The sequence below is a fragment of the Salvia hispanica genome, chromosome 3 (assembly GCF_029641045.1).
Source record: "Salvia hispanica isolate PSC_SH4W2 chromosome 3, Shi_PSC_v1, whole genome shotgun sequence".
Classification (NCBI taxonomy): domain Eukaryota; kingdom Viridiplantae; phylum Streptophyta; class Magnoliopsida; order Lamiales; family Lamiaceae; genus Salvia; species Salvia hispanica.
The window spans coordinates 16,790,676-16,804,421 of record NC_142694.1 but is presented as its reverse complement, the minus strand read 5'-3'; the positions used below and the strand labels follow the sequence as shown (position 1 = coordinate 16,804,421).

Genomic DNA, 13,746 nt, shown 5'->3' with positions numbered 1-13,746 from the left:
TGGAATAAATTAATAAAATGTGAGGCTTATTTATCATATATAGTCAAAGTGAAAGTGGACAATTACTTAAGGACAAATGAAAATAGTAAAAATAGATAATTAATAGGGACAGAAGTGAGTGTTAACATGGATACATATTTTAACATATAGTGTTGAAACTAGAAGTGGTGACATGATGAATATGTGCTAGTAGCCCCGACAAATGTCTAATCTAATCATAGATTTTCATCTCTCAATAGCTCTATTTGGATTTGACCAAATTAATCTTATCACGCCTGTTCACCACTTGCAACCATTTTTGTGATAACACGTTATTCATATATTCACCCACTTTCAAAAGAGGCACTCTTTGATTTTTTTAACCAATCGATTCACTGTTTAGTGTTGGGGTACAATTGCTTTATGCAAATCTTAGCAAAGTAGTAATTTGGTACTAGGAATCATTTCTAATTTTATGCAATAAAGAGTAAATTGATGAATGAAAGATATCAATTAAAAGAAGAAAAGACACACTTAGTTGTGAACTTTTGATAAACGTTTCTTGTTTTTATTACGTCGAGAGTTCAAGTTATCATAAGAATACAAAAAGAATTATTATTAATCCTCTTTATATAAAAATAGAGTACGACAACAAGAAAGAAAGAATGGTGGTCGGGCTACTAAGGGTATCTGCACTAATTAAGCTCATGGCCCTGCCCAAGTCACAAAACTTGGCCAAGGCCAAGAAACTTGGTCATGCCACAAAAATACTTGTCTATCCTAACAGTGGACAAGCCCAAGTCTCCAAATTAATTTTTTTTTCATATTTTATATATTTTAATTTAACTAGAATAAAAATTATCGAATTATAATAATTATAAAAAAATGCATAATTTAAGAAAAAAATATTAAAACCAAATATTCTCCACTTTGCATTTTGTGATTATAAAAATTGTAGAGTGGTATAAAATGTGTGTGATGTAAAAATGTATGGAATGAGGTTTTTATAATTTTTTTTTGAAAATATTAAAAAAAAAAATTGAAAATGGGTGAGTCACGGTTCTCGGCCGCCACAATAGGGAGCCGCAGTCATGGCTCTCCCATGGACGCCCCCCCTCCCCCCTGCGGCCCTGCATGGCTCTCGTAATAGGGAACCGCGACAGAGCCACACGCGAGCCACGAGCCGCGGCTCCCCTGTTGGAGACACTCTAATGAGGATGGATTTTTCAGGGTTGGCTAGCTAGTGAAATGTGTACCATCATTATGAATATTAAACTACGTGTTAGGACAAGTATACCTTAAAAACTAATTTGATTTTCTTTTGAATGAAAGTTTAGGACTTGGAACATTATTTATATGAATCTGGCACAAATCTATATTTCAGGACATAATTGGAAACTAGGGAATTTTGAGGGGCGACTTGGTATAATATGGTTATCTTGAGGGATGTCAATGTAGCCCGCAACCCGTGGGCTGGCCCAAATAACCCGCCAAATTTATAGGGTGAAATTTCTAGCCCGATAAAATTAAAACCCGATTAGCCCGCACCCGATTAACCCGCGGCCCGTTAGGGCCAAACCCGAAAACCCGATGGCCTGGCCCGAAAAACCAATAAAATTTCTATTATTCTATTTTTTACTCCTAACTTGACACTTCATTGATTAATTTTATAATATAGATAACTAAAAAAATAACTTTCAATTTTATATTAAATATACAAATTATATATTGAATATTTATTAATATAATAATTATAAATAAATAAAAAACTTCAAATTCACTTAAAAAAATTATTTAAATTTCTAAAATATGCATTAAAATTTCACGATATATCTCAAATATTAGTATTTGATCATGTTTTTTTTTTATTGAGTTTGAGTATATATCTCAAATTTATCATAATTAAATATTTTACATTTTATGAATATAATTAATTTTTATCATTATTTGTTGGATTGATCGCTTGTTAATCTTATCGGTAGCAACCCGATTAGCCCGCTGGGCTAGCCCAAAACCCGAACTTTTAGGGTTAGGGTTAAACTGGTATAACCCGAAAGAATTCACAACCCGATTAGCCTGCCGCACCCGATTGACCCGCAACCCGAGTAGGGCCGGCCCGAAACCCGATTGACTGGCCCGATTGACATCCCTAATCTTAATATACAATTGCAGAATTTAAATGTAACCGCAATAACGTTGGGAGTATTAATGACTTAAGAGTAGCATTTACGTATTTTCCCATAAATTTCTTAATTTTTCTCAAGTTCAGTGATACGGAATGTTTGATAGTATTTTAATTTGACCATGTCAAGTTCTCATATTGTAAAAACTAAAAAGTGATAGTAAAAGTAGGTAGTTGTATATTTTTATCAACTAGAATGAGATGAAATTTTACGTGTGAGATCAAGGAGAACTTTGATCTCGGCCTTGACTTTGAAAAGAAACCCCCCAAGCATTACTAACCATAACCATTACTACGTAGTAACTTTAGACATGGTAAACATTTGTCTTATGCAGAATGGACATTCATATATACTAATTTTAGTAGAAAAGGAATTAAAACTTCACTAAATCCTATCTGGGTTTCGAAAGATACCAAATGATGCTTCAGCAAGAGGATCAAGCAACTGACCAATGAAGAGTACTACCCTACTCATATCCTCTCTAATGGTGAAGACGAAAGGATGGTTCGCCACGAATCTCAGCCCCGGCCTCTTATCCATCACCGCACAGGCCAAACCTATGCCCGCAGACACTGTCTCTCCCTCAGCCTCGGTGCCCACCTCGTCCACCACCACAAGCGCCCTAAGCAGTACCTCGCCAACCAAACATTCGTCCACAATCTCAGCCATACCGCCCTCAAAAAGATCCACCACTCCCATCTCCTTCAACACCGTAGAAGCCTCCAACTCGAAACCTATCTTAAACTTGGGTATGCGGAATTCATCAAGAACCATTGCCTCCTCGTGAGGGAGATGGCTGTCTACAAACCCGAGCTCGCAGCAGATTCTCTCAATCAAATATGGCAACCCGTCTTTGGCATCCGGAAGGTAGATGTACATGGAGAATCTTCGCTTGTCGACGCCCGCAACGTAAGGTAGCTTCAACACTTTGAAGCCGTCGAACGTGCCAATGCGCTGCCTGTACTGGCTGGTCATGAAGGGGGCGAAAATTGCGGTGCCGTTTAAGAGGTGAAACCCAGCATTTCTTGTTAGGCTTGCGTCGAATTCTTCACTCCATGTTCCTTTGAAACAAACTGCGTCTGCGAAGACCATTCTTGGCACGTGGCACTTCCAATATAATAGTATAGCATAAGTCACAATTTTCAATAAATACAATGGACAGTTATTTTGAAAGTGAGAACTACCAGGACACTGTTTTGAAAGGCGGGGTTGAGCGTGTGGCCCCAATCGGGCCAGACGCCGCCCTTGATCGACAAGTGGGGCCCACCGAGGTGGCTGCCATTGGCGAGAATCTTGAAGAGAAGGTGCTTGTAGAAGGGCTCGAGGTGCTCCACGCGCTCTGATTGGAGATACGTTAGGAGTTGGGCGCATATGGAGCCGCTCGACGCGAAGGCGAGCTGACATAGCGCGGTGTGGATGGAGACCGGTGAAACGACAACGTTTTTGGTTTGGTTGTCGTCGGCGGCGATCACGTGCTTCGCAATAGAGAGGTAATCGTCTCTGGCTATCTCCACCGATGGCGTTTGTTTGTTGAGAGATAATGCCGCCATCCGCCTCAAGCCAATTTTGAGCGACATTGATGGCTTCACCTGTTAGAATAATTGAATGAACAATTACATAAAGCTCTCTATGATGATTAACCGAGAACAACAGAGAAGGAGATAAACTGTAGAGCGGAAGCGTACCTTGATTCATAATGAATTGAACGGCGGAATTGCTTTGCAGCGGCTATGGATCTTCCAAACGATCAGAGACATTCTTTGCAATAGTCTGCCGAGAGAATACAGAGATATCGAATGTTCTTCTGACGTCTGGGGACCATAACCCTAGCTTATATTTATATTAAATATAAACCCCTTTATTTTCTATTCGGTCCCTCATCAAATAAAAAATCACTTTATGGTATCTACACTTATTTCCATAACAATTAAATACACTTTAGCCCAAACTTTAATCTTTATTGGATCACTTTAATTGGACAACTGAAAGATAACCATTCACTTTAAATTAGTCATGTGGAAGCCCAAATTTCTAACAATCTCCCACTTGGGCAACACATGACACCAAATAAATGTGTACAAACCGAATGAGCGCTCAAAAGTGCTATCACATAGTGTATTTCCGAACAATCTTATTATCAACCATATCGACATAGGACTAAAGGGGCAGTCACCATATTTTTTCATGATTAAACCCATCAGTAATCACATATGCAAATATAATCAACAACAGATCAATTATGGAGTGTAGCATGAAAATTTCATGCAAGGTGATCATACATGCCTATTTCCAACTGGTCCTCCCAAATTGAGATCAAACCAAAAATAATGGACAAAACATAATACTTTATTTCTGCAGAGAATAACATGAGTTTTATAACTACAAGTTCAAAACACAATATAGAGCAATAACCAAAACTACTCCCACTAAACGGAAGTATCCTTAAACAACATAACACCCATTTGGGCTACATGCCCGTGAAAGACCTTGAGTGATAGTCCTTTAATGATTGGATTTGTAATCATCAAATCCATCCCTTGTGCTCTATATGTAGTTGTCCATTCCGAACCCTTTATTTAACAACCAGGAAGCTTCTGTTGTTTTAGAATATAATACTGCAGAGTTATTGTCACAACATAACTTAAGTGGTCTTTCAATACCTTACAATATGCAGCCTAGTGACAAAATTTCACAGTCATATTCATTAACTAGATGCTCCAAAACAAGTTACGAATTCTGTTGTCATGGCAGAAGTAGCTACAAGTGTTTGCTCAACACTTCTCCATGAAATGACTCTACAGCCAACAGACACACGTAACCTAAAATGGATCCTTTACTGTATTGGCATCTAACAAAATCAGAATCAAAATGCCTAAAGATCTCTCCAAATGATCTGATTTTCAACATGCGAGCATGTAATGCTTAGTTCTCTATAAATATCTCATAACCCGTTTTGCTGCTTCCTAATGATCCATATCGGGTTATTGAAATATCTGCCCAACATATAAACAATTAAAACCAAATTGGGTCTAATACACACTTGAGCACACATTAGGCTCCCAATCACCGAAGCATATGGAACCTTCTGCATTTTCTAAATCTCAAGATTTATCTTAGGGCACTGAATGAGACTAGGTTTGTCTCCTTTAGTCATAAAGGTATTTCTTTACTTGCAATTATGCATCTCAAATAATTTAGGCACCTTTTCATTATATCCCTTCTGTGACAATCGAAAATTATTTCGTTCGATTCCAAATACAAAAGAGGCTTCCCCAAGATCTTTCATATCAAATTTCTTCGAGAGAAAATTCTTGGTGTTAGTGCAACATATCCTTATCGAAAGTTATTTCTTTCAATTCCAAATACAAAAGAAGATGCATTTGCTCCCACTGAACTTGTGATACACACAACCATCAATAGCATTCTTTCTGAATCCAAATGAAAGAACTACTTCATAAAATTTGTGGTACCATTGACGAGAGTCTTAATTGAGGTTGTTGAGATTGACTTTAAATGATATCATCCACATGAGATTGAATGTTTACAACAATATCATCTTGAGGTTCTTAATATGCTTCTTCTTCAATGATAGTAATTGATACTTGATCATTGTCAAAAGCAGTAGTAGGTGTCTATACAGACTCCTCCTCAAAAGTAATGTTTCTTAACACATTTTTCCCCCCAAACTCAACATCCTCAAGGAATACTATATTTCTCGTCCCAAAAATTAGTTCATTTTGTGGGATCATAAAATTTATAACCCTCTAAATTTTTCTGGAAGACCAAAGTGAGAATATATGCTACAGTCTTTAATGCCTCTCCCTAAAGCGAATGCGACAAGGAAGAATGATAAATCATACTCCTTCACATATCTTTAAGAGTTTTATTTCGTCTTTTAGCTGCACCACTCATGCTAGGCGATCCCGACATGGTGTACAAAAAGACGATCCCACACTCTTCCAAATAGAAGGCAAAATGTCTTTGACATTGTTCACCTGAGCAGTCATTTCTGTCGTAGTATTTGCCACCACGGTCAGATTTGACTTTCTTAATGCCTTTGCTGAGTTGGAGCTCAACATCAGCCCTGAATATTATGAACTTGTCTAAAGCCTCAGACTTTTAATAGATTAAATGTAGGTGCCCAAAACAAGAATATTCATTTGTGAATGATATAAAATATTGTTGATCATTCCAAGAAACCGAAGTGAATGAACCACAAATGTCCGTATATATCAATTCGAAAATGTATAGCTCTATTGGCACCTAATTTCTTAAGTTTGGTCTGCTTTCCTTCGATACATTAAACACACAAATCAAGTTCTGAAAAGATAAGTGTATTCAATACAACATATGACACAAGTCTCACAATCTTTTATTTTGAGATATAACCAAAACACTTGTGTCATAAATTAACCAAATTCTAATTATTTAATTTGCTTAGTCCCTTTTGATTCAACATGTAAAGCTTCTGAATATGAAGTAACATAATTGAGCATACAAAGATTGTTATATGCAATTAAGGAAACAGTGCCCACAATACTAGAATTATTTGAAGGAAGAACTTTACTATTTTTGAATGAACTAGAGAAACCAAATTTGTCCAAAGCAGAAATAGAAACCAAATTTTGTCTAAAAGACAGTACAATAAAGTATCCTTCAAAGACAGAATAAGTCCAGTCTTTAATAACAATCTACAATGCACAATAGTCTCTACTTCCACCGATTTGTCATGTCCCACATAGATGTATCTTTCACCATCAATTGACTTTCAGTAGCTCAGACAACCTTGCATGATAACCTTATGTGAGTAGTAGCACCAGAACCTACCCACTAAATATCATTAGATACTAAATCCAAATTAACTTTAGAACATACTAAAACAAGAATTGTAACTTCCTTTGCACACCATGCGTGATATTTACAATTCTTCTTTTTATATTCATGTTTACCACAAAAGAAACAACTATCATTATCTTTATGTTTTTCTTTTGTGATGAACCTTTATCCATAGTAGCATTCTCAATACACTCTCTTAATGCCCTTTTACTTTATTTCTTGAGATACGGACCAGATGTGCAACACCAAATGCACAAGCAAGTCTTTAAAATTCAAGCTTTAGTGAAGCAACGTGAGACATTTGCATAATGTGCTCCCTTATATTGCCCTTGCCCTTATATACTTTGCTGAGATCAAGCATGCTTGTCTCAAACTTATCGTTTTCCGCAAAACGTTCCTTAATTTCGGCAAGGTATTCACTGGCTTAGTGATATACTTAGCTGCAGCGCCTCGAAAGGCTTTTGGGATGCTACACCTAATGATCAGTAGACTTACACGATTCGAGTATCCCTACTTCTCGTAGTTTCTCCTTTGATAAGAAGTACTATCGTCCGTAGGAGAAGTATGTTGCTCAATCCTTAGCGCGTAATCCAGATCCATGCAACCCAGAGCAATCAAAATATAATCTTTGCGATCCTTAAAATTTGACCCATTCAACACTGGTATATTGTTCATGTTGGAAGAAACTACAGAAGTAGACATCATAATTGAATAGAGAACAAAACCAAATAAATTGTCATGCTCACATCATAAAATTCAAATAAAATGGTAACATCTCGAGGTACCGACACAACATTCATACCAAGTCTTTGGACAGTAATATGAACTTGTAAGTGGTAACCTCTATGTAGTGATCAAACACTGACAATAAGATCATGTCAAGTGATGTCCACCTTTGGGCATCACAATTACTTACACAAAAACTGGATAATTGTCACCCATTTATCACCACAGATATGTATGTATCTCGTGCCAAATAATGGGGCCGACTAATATCCGCATTAAAAATACACACACATCACCGTCCTAATATTCGCAATAAAGAAGTCTAGACAAGAGAGGTTACTTTTGCAACGTCTTGCTTCGACTAATCCACTTTGAACATTAGTAAAACATTACGAGGTTCCGAGCACAACATCCATATCAAGTCTTTAGACAGTAATGTGAACTTGCAAGTGGCAACCTATATAGTGATCAACCACTGACAATAAAATCATGTCAAATAGTGTCCACCTTTGGGCATCACACTACTTACACGAATAATTGTCACGTATTTATCACTAAAGATATGTGTGTATTTCGTGCCAAATATTAATCTTCCTTTGGGCCGACTAATATCCGCATTAAAATACACACATCAATAAAAGGAACATGAGATGCACCAAAATTATTGAATTTAAAATTTTAAAACTGAATACAAACGCTTGCAAGCAAGTCGTTGATAATTTTCCGGAATACAGTGGCTAGCCAACGAGTCACTGGGTTCGCGCACCTCGCGAACTCAGCAAGTCGCTGAATCCTGACGGCCAACCCTATAGCTCCCCAGCAAATCGCAAATTGCTGACTCCTAATGGGATTCCATATAATTTTTCCAAATCCAATTTTCACTAAAATCGACAAAATCCAAATTTTAATGTTTCCAAGAACGTAACCAACGAACATAACAACAAAAAAACAACAACATCAAAATAGCCAAAACAAATTCATAAAATAAGCAAGAACAAAACCAAATATATGCAGGTTTACAGCAACAGCCAAACCGCGGAATACGCTAATTCAAGAATTTAATTAACCATCACATAAACAAATTCTCAACGAATTCTCAATCATCAACCAAAAAAAAAGGTCCCTATACATGTAATTCCTAATCCTCTAAGGTCGACGGAACAAAAAATTAATATTCCACAACCCCACAAAAGCAAAACCGAGATTTTCAATATTAATGGCTAAGCTTATCGACGAACATGTAATTCTACATATTCAAACAACCTTAAATCAAATCAAATAATTTTCCGTAGCAATGAATTATCAATTCAAACAATAAACAAACCGCACAGAACCCATATTATATCTAATCATCTACTACACATCAGTTTTGAATTCGCGTGAATTCATATTTGATCAAAACCAAAGTATTAGAAATATATAAACAATTAATTTAACCGGCGGCTTTTTATGAATAAAACCCTAATATCCACATAATTGATTCTTTATTTCCAAACGAACAGAAAAATAAACCTTAATTTTCCTTTCTCCGATTCTCAGAGAATCATCAATAGAGTGGCTCTGATACCACTTGTTAGAATAATTGAATGAACAATTACATAAAGCTCTCTATGATGATTAACCGAGAACAACAGAGAAGGAGATAAACTGTAGAGCGGAAGCGTACCTTGATTCATAATGAATTGAACGGCGGAATTGCTTTGCAGCGGCTATGGATCTTCCAAACGATCAGAGACATTCTTTGCAATAGTCTGCCGAGAGAATACAGAGATATTGAATGTTCTTCTGACGTCTGGGGACCATAACCCTAGCTTATATTTATATTAAATATAAACCCCTTTATTTTCTATTCGGTCCCTCATCAAATAGAAAATCACTTTATGGTATCTACACTTATTTCCATAACAATTAAATACACTTTAGCCCAAACTTTAATCTTTATTGGATCACTTTAATTGGACAACTGAAAGATAACCATTCACTTTAAATTAGTCATGTGGAAGCCCAAATTTCTAACATCACCAGCAACTAGGGGTGCTTAAATGGTTCTCCGGTTCTCGGTTAACTGGAATCGGAACCGGAACCAACCGGTTAATTGAGGAACCGGAACCGAAAAATCCGGTTCCGGTTCCGGTACCGGTTCCAACTTTTTAAATAACACCGGTTCCGGTTCGGAACCGGCACCGACCGGTTCCTAACCGGGAACCGGATTATAATTCAATTTTATTTTTTTATAATTTAATATACTAAAAAATCTAATTTATTGAATTAATTTTGAATTAAAGTAAAATAGTTTGAACATTGAGTGATTTTTAGATTTAAATGTTTAATCTGTGATACTTTGAATCTACAATTATTTCCCTAATCCATTTTTTATGAACTAACTACAATGAGTAGAACATCATAAGTTTGTTTTTAGTTTTAAAAATAACTTATACAAATACAATAGCATTTCATATGATATTTATTACAAATTTATGTAACAATTCAACATATGATTTTAACATATTTGTGAATAATTTATTAAGTGTTCCCTATAAACCAAATAGTCACAACAATATCAATTAGAATTGGAAATTCCAATGAATACTATGTTTAGCCAAAAAAGGGAAAATGAAATTCAATTTTAAAACTCATTTTTTTAAAAAAAATTGCTAAAGTTTAGAACTCCTATTTTTGTATTAGTAAAAAATTGCTAACATAAACTAGTCGGCCCGACCTACTACACTTGACATCACTCTTATCCATATATGAATATTATTGTATTGTTGGTTTGTATTTTGTGTATTTATTTTAAATTTTAGGTATTATTTGTTATAATTCTAGATGTTGGATTATTATTTTTTTAGTATTGAACTATTTAAAATTATAAATAAATTTGGATTAAAATTACACATCGGTTCCGGTTCGGAACCGGAATCGACCGGTTTTTAACCGGCCGGTTCTAAACCGGAACCGATCGGTTCCGGTTCCGGTTCCGATTCTTGAATTTATGAAAATTTAAAACCGGTTATCCGGTCAACCGGTCCGGTTAGAACCGGAACCGGCCAAATAAGCAGGCCTACCAGCAACAGAATGCGGCCAATTTTGAGAAACATTGATCAATTCGACAACAACAGAGAAGCAATAACCTATAGTTAAATTGAGACAATCATCAATTTGATCAAATTAAAATCATAGAAATCGCCGATCATGAAGAGCAGAACGAAACCACGATATACACTCATTCAAGTTATATAGATGCAGATAGAGAATAAGCAAGCAAATGCAGACCAATACTTTGACGGAAATTGTAACATTGAAAGTAGAAAAATGTGGAGAATTGCTAAAGCAAACCGACGAAAGGAAGAGAGGAATCACCTAGGGCAGACGATCCATGGCGGAACGAAATGAGTGAGAGGAAAAACAATTGCCAGAAAATTCGACTTCTTCCGCAAGCTAAAAGGACAGCGTCTCCCTCTCTCTCTATGTATATCCTTCCTCGCCGTTGCAGACTCTGCCACTCTACACCGGACTCCAAATTTCCTTCCAATTTCATTTAATTTCCTTAAAAAACTGCAAAAAAGGCTCAAATGTTTATGAGTTTAATAGCCAGAATTATGTAAAGAAAAATTAATATTTTACTCCTTTAGATAGCCTTTTTATTTATTAATCAATAAACCCGTCAATATTTATAATTGTAACTTGAAGATACAACAATATTAAAAGAAATGCATAACATATTATACTCTTGATTAATTTATTTGATTCTTTCGCCTATTTGTATTTAAATGGATAATCTTCTGCTAAATTCTGATTTTGCATACCGACATAAAAATAAAAAAAAAAAAAAAACTAGCATGTAAATTATCGAATTATTCATTAAATATGAATTTTCAATCATTCAAGATTTCAGTACTAACACGACAACCTAACTAAATTACGTGACACAATTGAACAGTAATCTAAATGAACTACATTAAAGGCATCCAAACTAATACTCCCTCCGTCCACGAATAAGAGTCCTGATTTTCTATTTTGGTCCGTCCACGAATAAGAGTCCCGGTTCATAATTACCATAAATAGTAAAGAGACCCCGCAATTCCACTAACTCATTCCACTCACATATCATTTAAAACTAATATATACAAGTAGGACTCGTATTCCACTAACTTTCTTCCACCCACTTTTCTTAACATTTTCTAAAACCCGCGCCATTTAGAAATGTGACTATTAATCGTGGACGGAGTGAGTAATCGCATTATACTAATGAAATACTATCACTTGATCTGATTTATACCAAGAAAAAGAGAATGGGCTTGAAAGAAGAGATAATATAGAAAAGGGATATTTGCATCTAATATCATAAAACTTTTAAAAAGTTGGATTTTACCCACAAATTTTATAATAGGCAAATAATATCACGAACTTTACCTCGGGTTTGTTTTTTCTCACGAATGAAAAAATTCATGTTATTTTAATAGATTGAAGAACAATTTTGGAGGGTGTGCTTCAAGAAAAACTATCTTCAAAGGTTGAAAAACTTGAAGCTCTCAAAATTGTTGTCGAGAAATAACGAAAAAAAATCAGTATCCTTATATTATTTGTGAGAATTTTTTCATTTGTGGGAGAAAACAAACTCGGGGTAAAGTTCGTGATATTATTTGCCAATTTTAAAGTTCGTGGGAAAAACTCAACTTTTTAAAAATTTCATGTTATTAGATGTTAATATCCCTATAGAAAAAAAATGAGATAATTTGAAATTTGTGATTTATGAATAAAATTGAAAAAATAAGAGAGAAAACTAGAGGTCATTTAGGTTCGACGTATCAAGTCGGGGTGGTGAGAAAGTGAGCAAAATTTTGTTCTTCGATTGCTACTTCTTTATTTTCCAGCCTTTCGAACTTAGCCGATCCTCCTAGATTGGGCTTCTATTAAGTCCGCCTGTGTTGATAATTTAGATTATTAACGGAGATTTTACACTAAATTTAGCAAAGCTTGTCATCATTGTAAAAGAATTTTTTTTTTTAAATATAAACAAGATAAGGGCTTAAGCCCCTTTATCATATATACACATGCATTCACCAAGGACACCGGCAACGCATTTTTCCGGACGATTGTGTAATAGTGTTGACTAAATAAAAGAGGATTTTTAATTTGATACATTGATATGTCACACAAAGATTTGAATATGACCACGTTAATTTTTCAAACCTTTTTAAAAATTGACATAAAAGTATGTATTATTTATTTAAAAGACATGAAAATCCACGTGTTTGATCAGGGAGTCGAGGAGATCTTTGTCCTTTGATTCTGGGCTATTTATTGATTCATTCTTCATAAGTCAAGCTACTACTACATGCACATTATATCTATGAAACAGCAAGCTTGCCTTACCAAAACAGATTACTTGAAGAAGTTGGAGTCATAATTTGGTAACGAGGAGAGCGGTAATGGATCTAACATCGCCTTTGTCCGATTCTTGATCCATCAATGCAGCGTAGTGGTTGAACCAACATTGATTCTTGAATACACCTCACTGTTTTCGCAACCGGCGTCCCGTAGCTCCCGCTCGCATCGGCTCTGATCTCCATTTCAACCATCTCAACCATGAATCATCTCCGTTCGGAACGAACCCTCCTTCCTCACCTCGTCTTCCAACTCCTCCTTCGAATGCCTAGCTCTTGGGCTTCTTGGGCTTTTTACGTTTGTTTTTATTTATTTGTTTCAGTTTTATTTTATTACTCCTTCAATCACATAGAAATAAGCCATTATTTCTTTTTTTATCCAGTCTCATAAATAGTCCATAACCATTTATGGAAATATTTTTCTCCTTTTTTACTTTATCATTTATGGCCCACCATCCATTACACAATTTCAACTACTTATTATTCTTCTTTCTTATTTTACCATTTACATGTTAAAACTCGTGTCAAACCCAAATGACCTATTTCTATGAAGGGAGTATTATATTGGTGTCTCCACACTCCCATTTAATCACAGTCGCTTTTTTTACTGCATTGGAATATTTTTAGTTACTGTA

At 35.5% G+C, this 13,746-nt stretch overlaps 1 pseudogene; it reads right to left on the bottom strand.

The window, feature by feature from the left end:
- Positions 1–2,546: 2,546 nt before the first annotated feature.
- LOC125209353 (serpin-ZX pseudogene) lies at positions 2,547–10,822 on the bottom strand (annotated as a pseudogene).
- Between the last annotated feature and the right edge of the window lie 2,924 nt (positions 10,823–13,746).